This window comes from Hippopotamus amphibius, chromosome X (assembly GCF_030028045.1).
Source record: "Hippopotamus amphibius kiboko isolate mHipAmp2 chromosome X, mHipAmp2.hap2, whole genome shotgun sequence".
NCBI classification, from domain to species: Eukaryota; Metazoa; Chordata; class Mammalia; order Artiodactyla; family Hippopotamidae; genus Hippopotamus; species Hippopotamus amphibius.
Window position 1 is genome coordinate 37,888,651 of NC_080203.1, and position 15,203 is coordinate 37,903,853.

General features: G+C 38.2%; 1 non-coding gene across 1 annotated transcript; it reads right to left on the minus strand.

Annotated features, from left to right (window-relative positions):
* Window positions 1-628: 628 nt before the first annotated feature.
* LOC130842753 (U7 small nuclear RNA) lies at window positions 629-687 on the minus strand. The gene has a single exon (XR_009050547.1). It is a non-coding gene; the product is annotated as a U7 small nuclear RNA (small nuclear RNA).
* Window positions 688-15,203: the final 14,516 nt, after the last annotated feature.

Here is a 15,203-nt window from a genome sequence, read left to right on the forward strand (position 1 = left end):
ATGCATATATATGTGTATACATATATATATATTCTATAAATTAATGAAGAGAAGCCAAACTACCCAACAGAAAATTGACTAAAAGATATGCACAGGTACTTCACAGACAGTTAATAAACATAGGAAAACATACTTGAATTCACTAATAATCAAATGAAGGACCATTTGTACCCATCAGTATGACAAAAAGGGATAAATCTGACATTGAGCAGGGCTGGGACTAGGGTGAGTTGAGTGAGGCATTCTCTCCTCAGGCACAAAATGTAAGGGGACACCAAAAACCTCAGCAGTCAAGATAAACAATATTATAATGCAATATTTTCAAAACTCAAAATTTATGCCAAAAAAAATCCACGATGAACAAAGTATTAAACTTTTAAGCAAAGATAGAATCTCACCATACACTTGCATGACTCATTTTATTTGCCTTAACTCTAATCTGGGTCTGTTGGATCATAGGGCTGGTGAGGATTTGCGGAAATTGGATTTTTTATGCATTTCTGGTGAGAATATAAAAAATTTGTACAACTATTTTGGAGTCATTTGATAATACTGAAGATGCCATAACTTACATCACAGTAATTTCAGTTCTAAGATTCTTTTCTTTTTCTTGGGGGCAGAGGGGAGGGGGGGTTTCCCGGTGCGGACTGGAAAACCTGCTAGACAAATTCTAAAAGATTTTGTCTTAAAGAAATTCTCACACTAGTGCACAAGTGTACAAGGGTTTGCTTTGCAGCACTTTCTAGCAAAAAAGGAGGCAATCATTGACAATGATTCTCTCCCTGACCAAACTCTATCCAGCCTCCCCTGAGCCCTTTTTTGACTAGACCTCAACCTTGGCCAATAAAGGCTTGAAGAAAACACTAACATCATTTCTAACAGCATAAAGTCACATCCCTAGGATGAGCCTAGATCCCCTTAAAGTGCCTGCCTGAGAAAACTCAAGTCTGCTGTAAGAATTCACAGCCTACACATGAAGATAGCACCCCTGTCTCCCAGTCTCTGAGGGAGAATAGGAGCCTAACTTCAATAAGAGCCAGTTAGCAAATCCAGATGGGTTTCACATGGACCAAGACCCTCTTCCCACTTTTTGTAATTTTTCACTTCCCTGACTCTGCTGAACCCCTACTCACTCCCCTCCCCATTCCCTCATTCTCCCTTTAAATCTCACAGTCACCTCTGTACAAATTAAAGTTGAGTTCAGTTCACACTGGATTCTTCTCCCTGTTGCAATAGTATATTACTGATTAAAGTCTGTCTTTTCCACTTTAATTAGTGGCCAGCTTTGTTAATCTTTGACATCTTCTAACTGTCCCACAGGAGGGGAATGGATAATTAAACTAGGGCTTCTTTGTACAATGGAATAGTACATAATAGCTAAAATGAATGAACTAGAGCTACATATATCCACATAAATCTCAAACATAATTTTAAATAAATAAAAGCAAGTTGTCTATAAGCCTCAAATACAATTTTGAACTAAAAAAGCAAGTTGCAGAAATATAGTATGATACCACTTATGTAAAGCTTAAAAACACAGAGATACCATATATTAATGTAGGTATACATATTATATATATGCACAAACACATATATAGAATGATATATATTATGTAATTTTGTATATTATTATATATCACTATCCATATACATATTTGTGATATATATTGTATATTAGTATATAATATACATACACACACACATACACACACACATACATATGTAGTGATACACATCAACTTCAAGGTAGAAGTTACTTCTGAGGATTGAAGGGAGACAGAAAGGGTAGGAAATGGGATTCTAGCTATATCAATAACATTTTATTTCCTCTTTAAAAAAAAAGAGGGAGAGATGTGCAGCACATAAAGTAAAATATTAGCATCTATTTAATTTTTGCTGTGTCTGTTATTACTGTTTTCTGGGCTTTTTGTATGTTTGAATGATTTTAAAAATAAAAATGAAAATGAATGACCCCCTAGTTTTCACCTCCTAGATTAGCAGAAACGAAAATTTAACAATGCACAGCATTGAGAGAGTGTAGAGAAGCAGGCAATGTCATACACTGGAGGTGGGAGCACAAATTAATGCAATCCCTTGAGATGGCAATTGTGCAGTACCTGTTTAATTAAGAATGCCTGTTCTCTTTTGCTTGGCCATTACAATTTAGGAATGTATTTTCAGACAGGTGCACAAAGAAAAAGGTTGCTCATTGAAACATTGTTACACCATTGATTATAACAGCAAAAGACTATTAACCTAGATGAACATAAACAGGGGTCTCATTAACAAATTTAGAGTATATCCATCCATATGATGGAACAGTATGCAGCTGTGAAAAAAAGCTAGATTTATTTGTATATACCAGGAGCCAACAAACTGTAGCCCACAAAACAAATCTGATTCACCATATGTTTTTGTAAATAAAATGTTATTGGAATACAGTCACACCTATTTGTTTGTGTATTATCTACGGTTGCTTGAGTAATTGTGACAGAGATTATATGGCCTGCAAAGCTTAAAATATTTACTATCTGGTCCTTTATAGAAAAAGTTTGCTGATCTCTGGTATATGCTAATATGGAAAATCTCCAAATATTGTTCAGCATTCAACAAATATTTATGAAGCCTCTAGTACATGTCAGATATTTTTCTAGATGCTTAAAAACAAAATCCTGCCTTTCTAGAACTTACATTCTATTGGAATTATTAAATGTAAAGGACAAAATGCAGCCTAGTATGTATAGTATGCTTTCTTTAGTATTTTTAGTTGTACATTTACTTGTATAGAAATAGAATATTTTTTAAAGGATTTACAAGAAAATGGCAACAGTGTTTACTTCAGGGGAAGGAGAATAAGAGACAGAGTATATCACTGGGGGAAAATTATTGCTCATTGGTATACAATTCTGTGATGTTTGAATGTGTATATGCTATGTGTATGCGTGTGTGTGTGTGTGTGTGTGTGTATGCTAGAAGGTTAGTTCAAGATTAACAAAAATGAAATTTAGTGGGTGAAACAAAACCTCATCTGTAAGTTTAAAATGTCATTAAATATATTCTGAATAAAGGAAAATTCACTTCAACAACTGTTCATATGAAAAATAAAAATACCTGGGCATTTTAGATATCCATAGGCTAAAAATGAACCAATCATATAACAGAGTTGCTTAAAAAAGGCTAACGCAATTTTAGGCAAAATAACAGAGTTTTATTATCCAGACCAAGAGAACTGATTGTTCCACTTTACTATATGCTCTCTCAAGCATACCTGGAGTATTATGCTAATTTCATTTCTGCATGCCATAAGTTAGGAGAGAGACTTCATGTAGGGGAGAATATCAGGGAGAGAGAGAAAGAACTATGAAGTAGCTGAGAAGGATTAGTTTCAAAAAAGAAGACAAGGGAAATAAGAACTCTATCATCAAATATGTGAAGGCAAAAGGTGTTATACTTGATTTATATTATTTTAAATAGCACAATCAATCACAGGGGTTAAGGGAAACAAGTTTTGGCTCATTATAAAAATGTTCTAACAATTTGGTTGTAGAGTAGGAGCAGAGTAAAAGGAAACTAATATATACTGTCTACAACACACCAAACCCATTGCATATCCCACAGCAATCTTGCAAGGAAGATATTACTCTTCATTTTCCAGAGGAGAAAGTGAAGTCTCAGAACAGTTGAGTAACTTCACCTAAGACCCTACAGCCAGTAGAAGCAGAGCATGGATTTGAATCCAAGCTTACAACAGGCTCCTAACTTGGTTTCCATACATCCAATCCTGTCCCTCCAATACCAATGTAGCCAGAATGGTTTTTTTTTTAAACATAAATTTGATCACGTTACTTCTCTGCTTAAAGTTTTTATGAAGCCCTTCATGATCTGGCCATCGCTTACTTCTCTATAACCACTCACCACTTGGAACTATACCCTGGCCACACCGAATATCTTCGAATTACTCAGTTATACATAGAAAAAAGTTGTGTCTCAATGGAAAACTATGCATCCTCTATAGCACACTTTTCTAGCTTATCAGATTCTATCTCTTCATTGTCATTGAGCCATTTTACAATTCTTTGTAAGTTGTAGATAACTGAGAGACATATAAGTTATGTCCTACCCAGTAGTGATTTAGTTGATTCCTCTCCACCTTTGTGAAAAACCACTTTTGTCTTTATTTGCAATTCATCTCAATATTCCTTTACTCCATATAAATCTGTGCTGTTTTGACTTTTCTTTTGAGCCAGTTATAACATCTGCCTGGCTCACTTATGTCTTATGGGTAAAATAAATCCTTTAATACATATTCATTTTTATACATGTATAGGCATGATGATTTTACCTTTTTCTGAAAATTACTTTCTAACCTATGCCATGCTCTCTTCTTTCTTGCCTATTTCTTCCCTCTTGGGCTTCACATAGCCTATTCCTTCTATCTAGAACAGATTTCTTACCCTATCTTCCCCCGTTGTCAGCAAAGGGTTCATAAAATATTTGTTGAATGAAAGTAAAAGGAAGGTTAGAAGGAAGAAACCAACCAATCAAATCAGGTCTGTCTGACACCAAAGCCTATGCTCTTTCCAATAAGTTGCTGCCTTTTTCATCTGTCACATCATCTTAACAAGAGAGTGGTCTACCTCAGAGTAATGAACTCCATGTCACTGGAAGTATTCAAGTAAGAGCCTGGGTTATCATTCCATTAGGGATGCAGTAAGGTGGGATTCTGACATTGGGAATGTTAAAGAAAAAAAATATTTTGATACTTGTTTAAACAGTAAAGCAAACTTTACTCAAAAACTGCTGCAATAGAGGTATTGCAATAGGGGAGAGAGATTGGTCTCATCTCCGAATATAGCAAAGACAGCTGGGGATTTATAGTCAATGTGTACAGTGAGGGGGTCAATGGATGGAAAATTACTAAGAGGAAATATCAATGGTAGGAAGCATTCTTACTAAACTGGCCTAACAAGAGTCTTGCTAAAGGCAGGCCAAGGGCTTAGACATCAAAGATGCGGGATGAGGAAATTTAACATATATCAAGGGTAATCAGATATCAAGGGGGGCAGGGAGGAATTCCTTAGCTGGATGTTTTGCTAAGACTGGGCTGGGCAGGCCAAAGAGATGACAGGGGCCAAGATCAAGGTCTAGTCAAGGAGAGGTCTCAGAGTATCCTGACTAAAGATTGGTCAAGGAGATGGTCTTTGTCAAGAGGTAGGTTGTAATAGATAATCTCTGTTTCCTTCCCATTCTATGGTCAGTGTAATATATTAGAGCCAAGACCTGTATCATACATCTGTGAACACTTCAAGAGAAAGGGGGCCAAGTGCAAAAAGAGCTGTACCTCTGTGCATCACCCACAGGCCCCTGATACCAGCCCACTTGGCCTTTTTGTTTTTGGCATATTAAGTTCCAAGTAGAATCTAGGAAGCAAAGCATAAAGATGGCTGTGATTTGTAGAGTGTTCCTGGATGGCTTCCCACTGTGACATTCTTAGGGAACAGCCCCATGCATGTTTAATTGGAGCTGCTTCTTTCTATTTATGTGGGCAAGTCATATCAGTGATTTGAAAAAGAGAGAGAATGGAAATGAGCTCAAAGAAATGGTGAAAGCAGCTTGCAATAGACTCATCTCTTCCCCAGGAGCCACTTCTTTGATGTCCATCAGAGAATATACCAGAGGCAGTTTCTATGACAAACAGCACAGAAGCAACCAGCTAGGATGACATGCTCACCTAGCACAGGGGCCCCTGCTTTGCTCCTTAGGAGACAGGAGCCAAATCAGTAGCAGGAAAGAGGGAAAAACTTCCCATCAAAAGCCTCAAAATGGCGCAAAACTTTTTTGGATCTGTTGCGCCACACAAACCACCGAGTAATTTCACCATTAGAGTCAAACCTTTGAGCCGAAGCATTAACTCCAGAAGCTGACACTTAAAATAAGACATGGGAAGGGTAAACTGTTAGCTCTCAACAACCAGCTGTATGACTTTGGTTGCGGTAATTTCCATCTCTGGGCTCCAGGATCATCAAGGTAAAAATGAGGGGTTTAGACCAAGTCTCATCCAGCTCTGATTTTCTATGCTTCTTTATTTCTTCAGCCCAGAAGGGTACTCATTATCAGCTAGTAAGTGCTACCTAATTAGCAAGGTTCACAATAGGCAAATTGTGATAGAGAACAGGGAGAGAGAAATGTACAGGGCAGGAGGCACTGCATGGGGCCAAGTCTGGTAGGCACTCGAGAGCCAGAGGACTTGGGCAGCTATGGAACAGAGCCAGCAGGAAAATTAGGGCACCCACAGTTTTTGGGGCACAGAGTTTACTAAATCACAAAATCTACTTACTTCATACTTTTTTAGTGCTCAGGGCCAATCCTCCATATTCACCCACAGACCCCTGTATATACACACTCTGTCTCAGTCATTCTCTTTCTCATACACATACTCTGTCTCTTCAAACACAATAGCTCACAATCGATTTTACCTTTATGTCTGTAACGAACCTGGCATTGGAGGTTATAAAGCAAATATGTCCCAAGGTCATGTTATCACAGAATGTACTTGTTAGGAGATTGAGCTCAGAGAAAAAATGAACTCATAGCTTAGGAAAAGGGTGTTGTTTTTTTTTTTAACGGCCTCATTTTATTTAATAATGTGATTCCTAATAAGACACCTAAAACAATTTGGGCCAGGTAAGAAGGTATGAACCAGTTTACTTTAAACTCAGTTCACTTTAGGTAAATTTCATTGCACCTGGAGATGCCGTTTGTTTATCTTTTAGGATAAACAGGGCAGCAGCTGATAGTATGGAAAAAGTGCCACTTAAATCATCTCCCAGAGCTCGGATGGCAGAGAGCTCAGAGATTGATCTTTCTCTCTGTGTGCCTTTTGGTTTATACTCACTTTCCATGCTTCAGTGTATCTCATTTTCATAAGGTTCAAAGACACATTTTTTTATTAAAATGCCTACAACTTCAAGTAAATCCTTTGAAATCGAAGTACACCTGTTTTTCTCTTAGTCATAGGGCATTTTTTAAAAAATAAAGCTGTATATCTGCTTTAAAATGAAAAGCTATTTCATCCTGGCTTATCATCACCAGGTATTTGAGGGCTAGGGACTGGGAGTTATGGCTGTAAATCTTTTATAAGTGGAGTGCCAGCCTGCAAGGTCAACATGGAGTCATTTCTAATCCTTTATCCTCAATTCTAACACATACACCCACACACACATTATGTATTGTCTATGTAAGTGTGAAAAATAGCCAAAGATAGTTAAAACTAATCTGATATATAATTTGGTTGGATCAAGACTTAATTTATTTACTCTAAACATTGTGGACATTGAAAAATTCCCTTAGTAATCCAGAAATTTTCAAATGGCCTGATGTGCAGTGCTATGTTTTGCAGGATATAAACAGGGCCCACAACAAATAAAGAATGTCTTTTAGCTTTCTATAGATGGCCACTGAAGGAAAGAAGGAAGGAAGGAAGGAAGGAAGGAAGGGGTGAGCAGAGGGGAGGAAGCAAGGACAGAAGAGACAGAAAGAGATTGATGTTGGTCAAAGCACCAAGGAACAAAGATCTAACACATTGACTTTTTAAAAGAAAATAATACAATCTTTTATATTTTAACAGTAAGTAAAAATTGACAGAATTTACTTTCTATTTAAAGTTTAGCAGTGCAAGCACTTCTAAAATACTTCCTTTTTCTCATTTAAGGAGCATCCCTAAATGAAGATCTGTAGCTGAAGGTAGTTTTTTGAGGATTAAATGAGTTGCTATATGTAAAGCACTTAAAACAGTGTCAAGTACTTAGTATATATTCAACACGTGGTAGCTGCTATTATCACCGTTATCATAGTTAACCTTACAGTCATCACCATCATCCTTACATTTTTGCCAAGATAAAGATCTTATATAGAAAACCATTCCTCTCTTGGGACTTCCCTGGTGGTGCAGTGGATAAGACTCTGTGCTCCCAATGCAGGGGGCCCGGGGTTGATTCCTGATCAGGGAACTAGATCTCACATGCATGCCACAACTTAGAGTTCACATGCTGCAACTAAGGAGCCCTGGAGCCGCAACTAAGGAGCCTGCCTGCCACAAATAAGACTCAGTGCAACCAACCAAATAAATGAATAGATATTTTAAAAAATACTTTATTATTAGAAAACCATTCCCCTCTTGTTTTTTTTTATATAAATATTTATTTTATTTATTGGCTGCATTGGGTCTTTGTTGCTGCTAATGGGCTTTCTGTAGTTGCTGTGAACGGGGGCTACTCTTCATTGTGGTGCACAGGCCCCTTATTGTAGAGGCTTCTCTTGTTGTGGAGCACGGGCCCTAGGCGCGTAGGCTTCAATAGTTGTGGCTCATGGGCTCTAGAGCACAGGCTCAATAGTTGTGGTGTACGGGCTTAGTTGCTCCGTGGCATGTGGAATCTTCCCAGAGCAGGGCTTGAACCCGTGTCTCCTGCATTGGCAGGCAGATTCTTAACCACTGTGCCACCTAGGAAGTCCCCCTCTTATTGTTTTTAAAATATATCCACAAAACACTTTAAATGTCACATTTATGTTCCCAGCTACACACGTAAATGGGATCATCTCCTAAAGTCTGACCTGTGGGCTAAATGAAAGTAAGCTACATATCTGATCTTCCCCCTCTGAGGGCTAAATGTTCCCCACTCCTGATAACAATCAAACATTTTAAAGACCAACTACATTTTTCTTTTGTGACTTTATATTTTGTCATGTAGATGTAATAGTGCTACTGGTTAGTCTTCTTTCTCTTGAGACACCTGCATACAGAGGGCAAATTATCAATTATTGTATCATCAGATAACTCCAATGAAGCCTCCATCTGCATGTGGCACTACTCTAGACACTGTACACACAAAACAGCAATGCAATCTTTGCCCTATGAATACTAGACATAAGTGATGTACAGTCTGGGTCTACTTAACATTTCCACTTGGCCAGTCAATTCAGCCAGAAGAGCTGATCCCATACAGTTATAGCTATAGACAATCAAGCGAACACAAGGCTGAATAAATCAACAACCACATGGCTTTGTCTCAGATCTCAAATCTTTAAGTCTACACATGGGTCTTTGTGATTATATGGAAGAAGATGGTTGTGGGTTTAGGCAGGAAATAATTATTTTTTCCTCTTATAAGAACAGTGAAAGAATATCCCTCTCTGTTATGCCAAGAAGGTCACCAGTGGGAAAATTGGATTCATCGTATGTGAAGCCCGGGGCAAGCAACGGGAATTTTGGTATTATTTTAAGGTCCTCCAGAGAAACACAACCAATAGAATGTGTGTGTGTGTGTGTGTGTGTGTGTGTGTGTGTGTGTGTGTGTGTGTATGCACATAGACAGAGAGAGTGATTGATTATAAGAAATTGGCTCATATCATTATCAAAGCTGAGAAATCCAGACCTGGGAAAGCCAAGTCTGAGGACAGGAGAAGAACAAAGTCCAGCTTGAAGACAGTGAGACAGAGAGAAAGTATTCTTTCTTACTCAACCCACTCACATTGGGAAAGGCAATCTGCTTGACTCAGTCTACTGATTCAAATGTTAATCTCATCCAAAACACCTCATAGACACAACCAGAAACAACGTTTAATCAAATATCTAGGCATCCCATGGCCCAGTCTAAATGACACATAAAATTAACCACCACAGGATCTAAGGATTGATCAAGATGGTCAGATGAAAGAGTAGGCTGCTCACATCCTCACACATTCACCTCCATTCCCCATCTCCCCAAATCTTTATTCATTGGTGTCGGTATAACCCAAGATTTGCCAACTATCTGCACTTCCTGTTTCCCCCAGTAAGTGTCCATAAATAGGTTATTTAAGGATAGGAGGGAGAGAAGATAAGACTGTTTCCTTAACCCACTCACTAACCTCACTCTTACTGGCTGCACAGAAAACTACTGAATATCCCAACTTTGTTTCTCTTCACTTGATAATGCTGGGCTCTGGTTAATGCCTTAAAGACAAAGAGCAGTTCAGCCTAGAAGAGATGCTCCCAGGACTTTAATAATAAGCCTGTGTCAGCAATAGGCTATCAGGCAGGATAAAGTTAGACTGGCTTTATCTCATTTTCCAGTACCATTCTACTGCTACCTTTGTAGCTAACTAAGGTTCTTATTCATGATTCCACCTCCAATATTAACTCTACACAGCTAAAAATACCCTCTTGACCTGCAAAGCGTTGCTTTGAAGAGCAAATAAAATAAGGCACCAAATAAGCACTCATTGGTGTTTGGCCCTTAAACTCTCCCCTTGATTTGGGTCTGGCTTTGACTACACCTTAATCCATTTTTAACATCACTCTGCACGTTCAAAGAATGGACTGCCATGGGACAGTTATTCTACTGTAGCAGAGAAACTTTATAGAAATATAGTGAAGACTCTAGTCCTACCTTTTCTCCTTCTCCCCTTTCCCAGTGTCAGGATTCCTTCTCCAAACAGCCTGCTCCTCCAGGAGCTATAAGAATGATAGGGAGATACTGTGTTCAAAATAGGCACTCTCCTAACAGATGGTGCAGAATGGTGAGTTGAAGGGAGAAAGCCATTGTTAGGCAACATTTCAAACAACAAAAATAAGTTGTGGGGAGTGGAGAGGAAATTGTGTTTTGGTTCAAAGCAGCAAATTACCTGGATGGCTTACAGTATCTGACAATCTAAGAATATCAAATTAGCCACTGAAAATCTGGCTACCTAAGCTGCTTTTCCCAACTGCACATTATTTGTTCAACAAATTTTCTGCTCGCAAGTCTCTGAGAGGAAATTTAAAAATGCTCTTTTCACCACTAAAGAAAAATAGATGTTTTTTCAAGTGACTATAGAAAGGATCTAGAGAATGAAGTAACAAAATTTCCCTGAAACTTGCAAATTTCTCTCGGAAATAATTATAGCTATCTGTAGCAAACAATGTCCTCCACTTATATTGATTAAGCATGATAACCTAGACAAATCAGTGCCCACTATAGTATAAAATAAATATATATTCTTTCATCCAAACCTCAAAGGTTTAAAGATGCTTAACCCTTTGTTATAAATGGGGAAGAATATTGGCCAAATCTGTTTATGTACAGCAGAATTGGTCACAAATGAAAGATGTGGGAGTCCCAGTTCTTCAAGACCAGCTTTCATGGCTGGAGGGACCAAGTCTGTCCTATTCTCAAGGGCACCAACTTAAAGTCAAGGCCAATAGAATCCTTAAATATTATTGTTATGGCCAAACCATAATAATCACTGGTCATCGAGCTGATTCCAAGATGTCTTCTGATATAGATCCACCTTGTCTTGAACAGTGAAATGGCATGGCATAGTGGAAAGAACACACGCTTTGGCATCGGACCTGGTTTAATTTCTGGTTCAGCCATTTAGTAGCTGTGGGACACTGAGCAAATTATTAAACCTTTCTGATTTCACATTTCTCATCTATGATAGAGATAATATTATTTATCTTCAAAAGATTGTTTTGAAGATCAAACAAAATAAAGTACTCAATGAGCCTGGCACCATGTTATGTGTCTAATAAATGATAACTTAAAAAATGAGGGGGGCATGCTACAACATGGATGAATCTTGAAAACATAATGGTAAATGCAAGAAGCCAGTAACAAAGGAGCACATGTTGCATGATTCTATTTATGTGAAACTTTCAGAATAGGCAAATCTATTAGAGACAAAAGTCAATTGGTGGTTAGCTAGGGCTGGGGATGGGGAGGGAGGAAATAGGGAATGACTGTTAATGGGTACAGGTTTCTTTTTGAGGTGATGAAAATCTCAGTCTTTTAAATGCTTTTTTGGACCATTTATATCTAAAGTAATTATTCGTATGTAGGCCTTAAGTCTGCTGTTATATTATTCATTTCCTATTTGTTTGCTCTGTTTCTTATTCCTTTGTTTCCCTTTCCAGGCTTACTTTTGGGTCACTTAAACATCTAACAGAACTCCAGTTTGATTTATACTTAATGTATTTGAATTTTACAATTTATAATGTATTTGTATAGGTTTTATGGTGGTTGCTCTAGGTATTACAGTACACATGTTGAATATATGAGTCTACTTATACAAATGTTTTACCACTTTAAGTGAAGAAGCTTTACATCCATTTAAGTCCCTTTACTCTCACCACTTTTAAAATATAAATATCTGAAATATTTCCTCTACGTACATTGGACACCACAATCAAATAATGTTATAACTTTTGCTTCAACCACCAAACAATTAAAAACCTGATGAGGAGGAGACAAATCTGTTATATTTACCCCTATTTTTACCCATTCCTTGTTTTATTCCTTTCTGGAGTGACAGCCTTCTTTTGCTATCATTTTATTTCTGTTTAGAAAACTTCCCTCAGCCATTCTTTAAGGGTGGGTGTGCTGGTAACAAATTCTTAGTTTTTCTTAATTTGAGACTGTTTTACTTTCTCCTTTATTCCAGAAGGGTATTTTTGCTGCATATAGAATTTGGTGTTGACAGTTCCTTTTGGCTTCCATGGTTTCAGTTATAAATTCATTGATCTTTGTCTCATTGGTCCCCTATAGGTATTGATAGTTTGTTGTTTCTCTCCAGCCTTTTTCAATATTTTTTATTATCTTCAGTGTTCAGAATTCTGATTATCATGAAATCTTCGCATGCGTTTCTTTGGATTTATCCTGTTTGTGATTAACTTAGCTTCTTAAATCTGTAGGTTTATGGCTTTTGCCAAATATGTGAAGTTTTTGGCTACTATATCTTCAAATATTTTTTCAGTCCTCAGTATTTTTTCTCTCTTTCCCAGACTCTGATAACACAAACATTAATTTTTTGTTATTGTCTATTGTCCCCAAGGCTCTGCTCATTATTTTGTCAGCCTGCTTTCTCTCTGTTGTTCACAGTGGGTAATTTCCAATAATCTGTCTTCAAGTTCACTGATTCTTTCCTCTGTCATCTCTGATCTATTATTGAGCCTACATAGGAAGTTTTTATTTTTAATTTCAGTTTTATATTTTTCAGTTCTATAATATTCCTTTGATTCTTTATATTTTCTATTTCTTTACTGACATTTAACTTTTCACTTGTTTTAATAGTGTTTGTTATTGCTATTTTAAAATGTCAGATAACTCCAAAATCTGAGTCATCTCATTGTTGATGTCTGTTATCTTTTCTTATTTAAGTTATGGTTTTCCCGATTCTTGGAATATAACAAGTGATTTTTAATTGTATTCTGGGAAATTTGGGTATCATGTTGTGAGTCTCTGGATCCTAATGAAACTTCTTTATTGCAGGCAGTCACCGTGTTTAATCATAATTTGTGGTCATGGGTGGAAGTGGATATTCTGCTTCTGTCTTGGCCTGTTAATATTACCTTGGCAAAAGTGGATGCTAAATCACACTGTCCCATTGTAGATGATAAAGTGGAAGTTCAGTTCCCTTCTTCTGGCCACTATCTCAATGAATGTGGGGTACCAACTCACACCAAATGGGTGAGTAAGCTCAGCACCTCTCTGGGCTGTACTGACACCAAGGATGGGGATAAAAACAGAGGGCCAACTCTTACCACTTTGCACAGCCATGTTCCACCTAGTTGCTGCCATGTGTGAGTGGAAGTTCAGCTCTCAGCTCCCCTCTGGGCCAAGCTGACACCAAGAAGGGGAAAAGCAGAGTGTTCATTTGCCTTGTCTTATGCCCTGTCATTCAGTCTCACTGTTGCTGAATGGGGATGGAAACTCAGCTCCCTGTTGGTCTCCCTACTGGGCTGTGCTGACATGGGTGGGGACAGGGTGGTGCTGGGAGTGCCTACCCTGCTAGCCCCATCTTGCTCCTCTTCATCCTACCTTGTTGATGTTGGGCAGGAATGGAAGTCTACCTCCTCACTGAGCCCTACTGATTCTCAAAGTAAGGACTCTGAGTATTACCTGCTCCTGCCAGGTGGGGGGATGTAAAATCAGCTCCCTACTGTTCAACCCTGCCAACACCACCCCAGGAAGGGAATCAGAATATCACTTACTTCCATGGAGCAGGAGATAATGAAGTGAAAAAGTAGGAGAGTGGAAGTTCAGCTCCCTACTCTGCCTATCAACACCACCTGGGTGAGGTACTCAGAGTACCACCATCTGCTTTCATTAGGTGGAGACAGGGTGGAAGATATGCTTCCCAGTGAGGGAACTGGAGTATAGTCACCTATTTCTGTAAGATGGGTGGGTGGGGTGGAAATGGTACTGTTTTCCATTAGTGTTTAGCTGGAGTAGGGCAGGCATTACCAAAAAGATTTCTCACTGTTAGGTCACCCTTTTCCCAGTGCTTTGAATAGGAGTAACAGGCTTTTTTTTGGTAACAGGGTTTTTTGGCTGCACCTGTTGGTTCCAGGTTGGAGGCCACTACATACCCTGTCTGGGATGGATGAGAGGTAAAAAAGAAAGCCCAGCAGAATTATTGCTCTGTTGTTCCTCAAGTCCTGAAGTTTCTAAAACAGTCTGCCTTCTTACTTCATCCTTTTGGATATTTCGTGTTCGTTTGATGTGTTAAGACCATGTTTTTGTTTTTTTTTTATTTGTAAGAGGGAGAAAATGGGAGTAATTAGGCTGTTCCATCTTGTCTGCAAAAAGAAAGACATTCCAGTGCCCTTTGCAATAGCAGTAAGAGTGAAATAAGGAAGAAAATAGAAGGAAATAAGACAGAATGCTACCAGTTAATTATAGCACTGGGGTGGGGACATGGGTGTTATTTTTCTTTGCACTTTCCTGTATTTTAATATGCCTCAATGGAAGTCAAAGGATACATTTGCTTTGTTGTAGGAGCCATGTCTGGGAAATAGGACTTACTCTGAAGTGGTAATTATGCAGTCTGTAGTGGGCCCACCTTCCTTACTCTAGAAAAGCATGACATACTCCTTTAATAGATCACGGTATTTGGCCTTTCTCATGTCCCAAAATCATTGAGACCAACTCAGCATCATCTGACTCTCAGAACAAACTGTTCCGCATTCATTCAAATAATGTAGTAAGTGCCCCACCCCTCATGCTAAGCGCTCAGCATACACTGGTGAATAAGACACAAGCAGTGTTTAGAAATAAAATATATTACACAAGAGCTATAATAGAAATATATACAGAGTATATACCTCCATTATAGAAACGTTCAGACTAATTTCCCCTTAGACTCTGGTAAGATATAATAATTGAGTTTTAAAGGCTTGGAAGGAG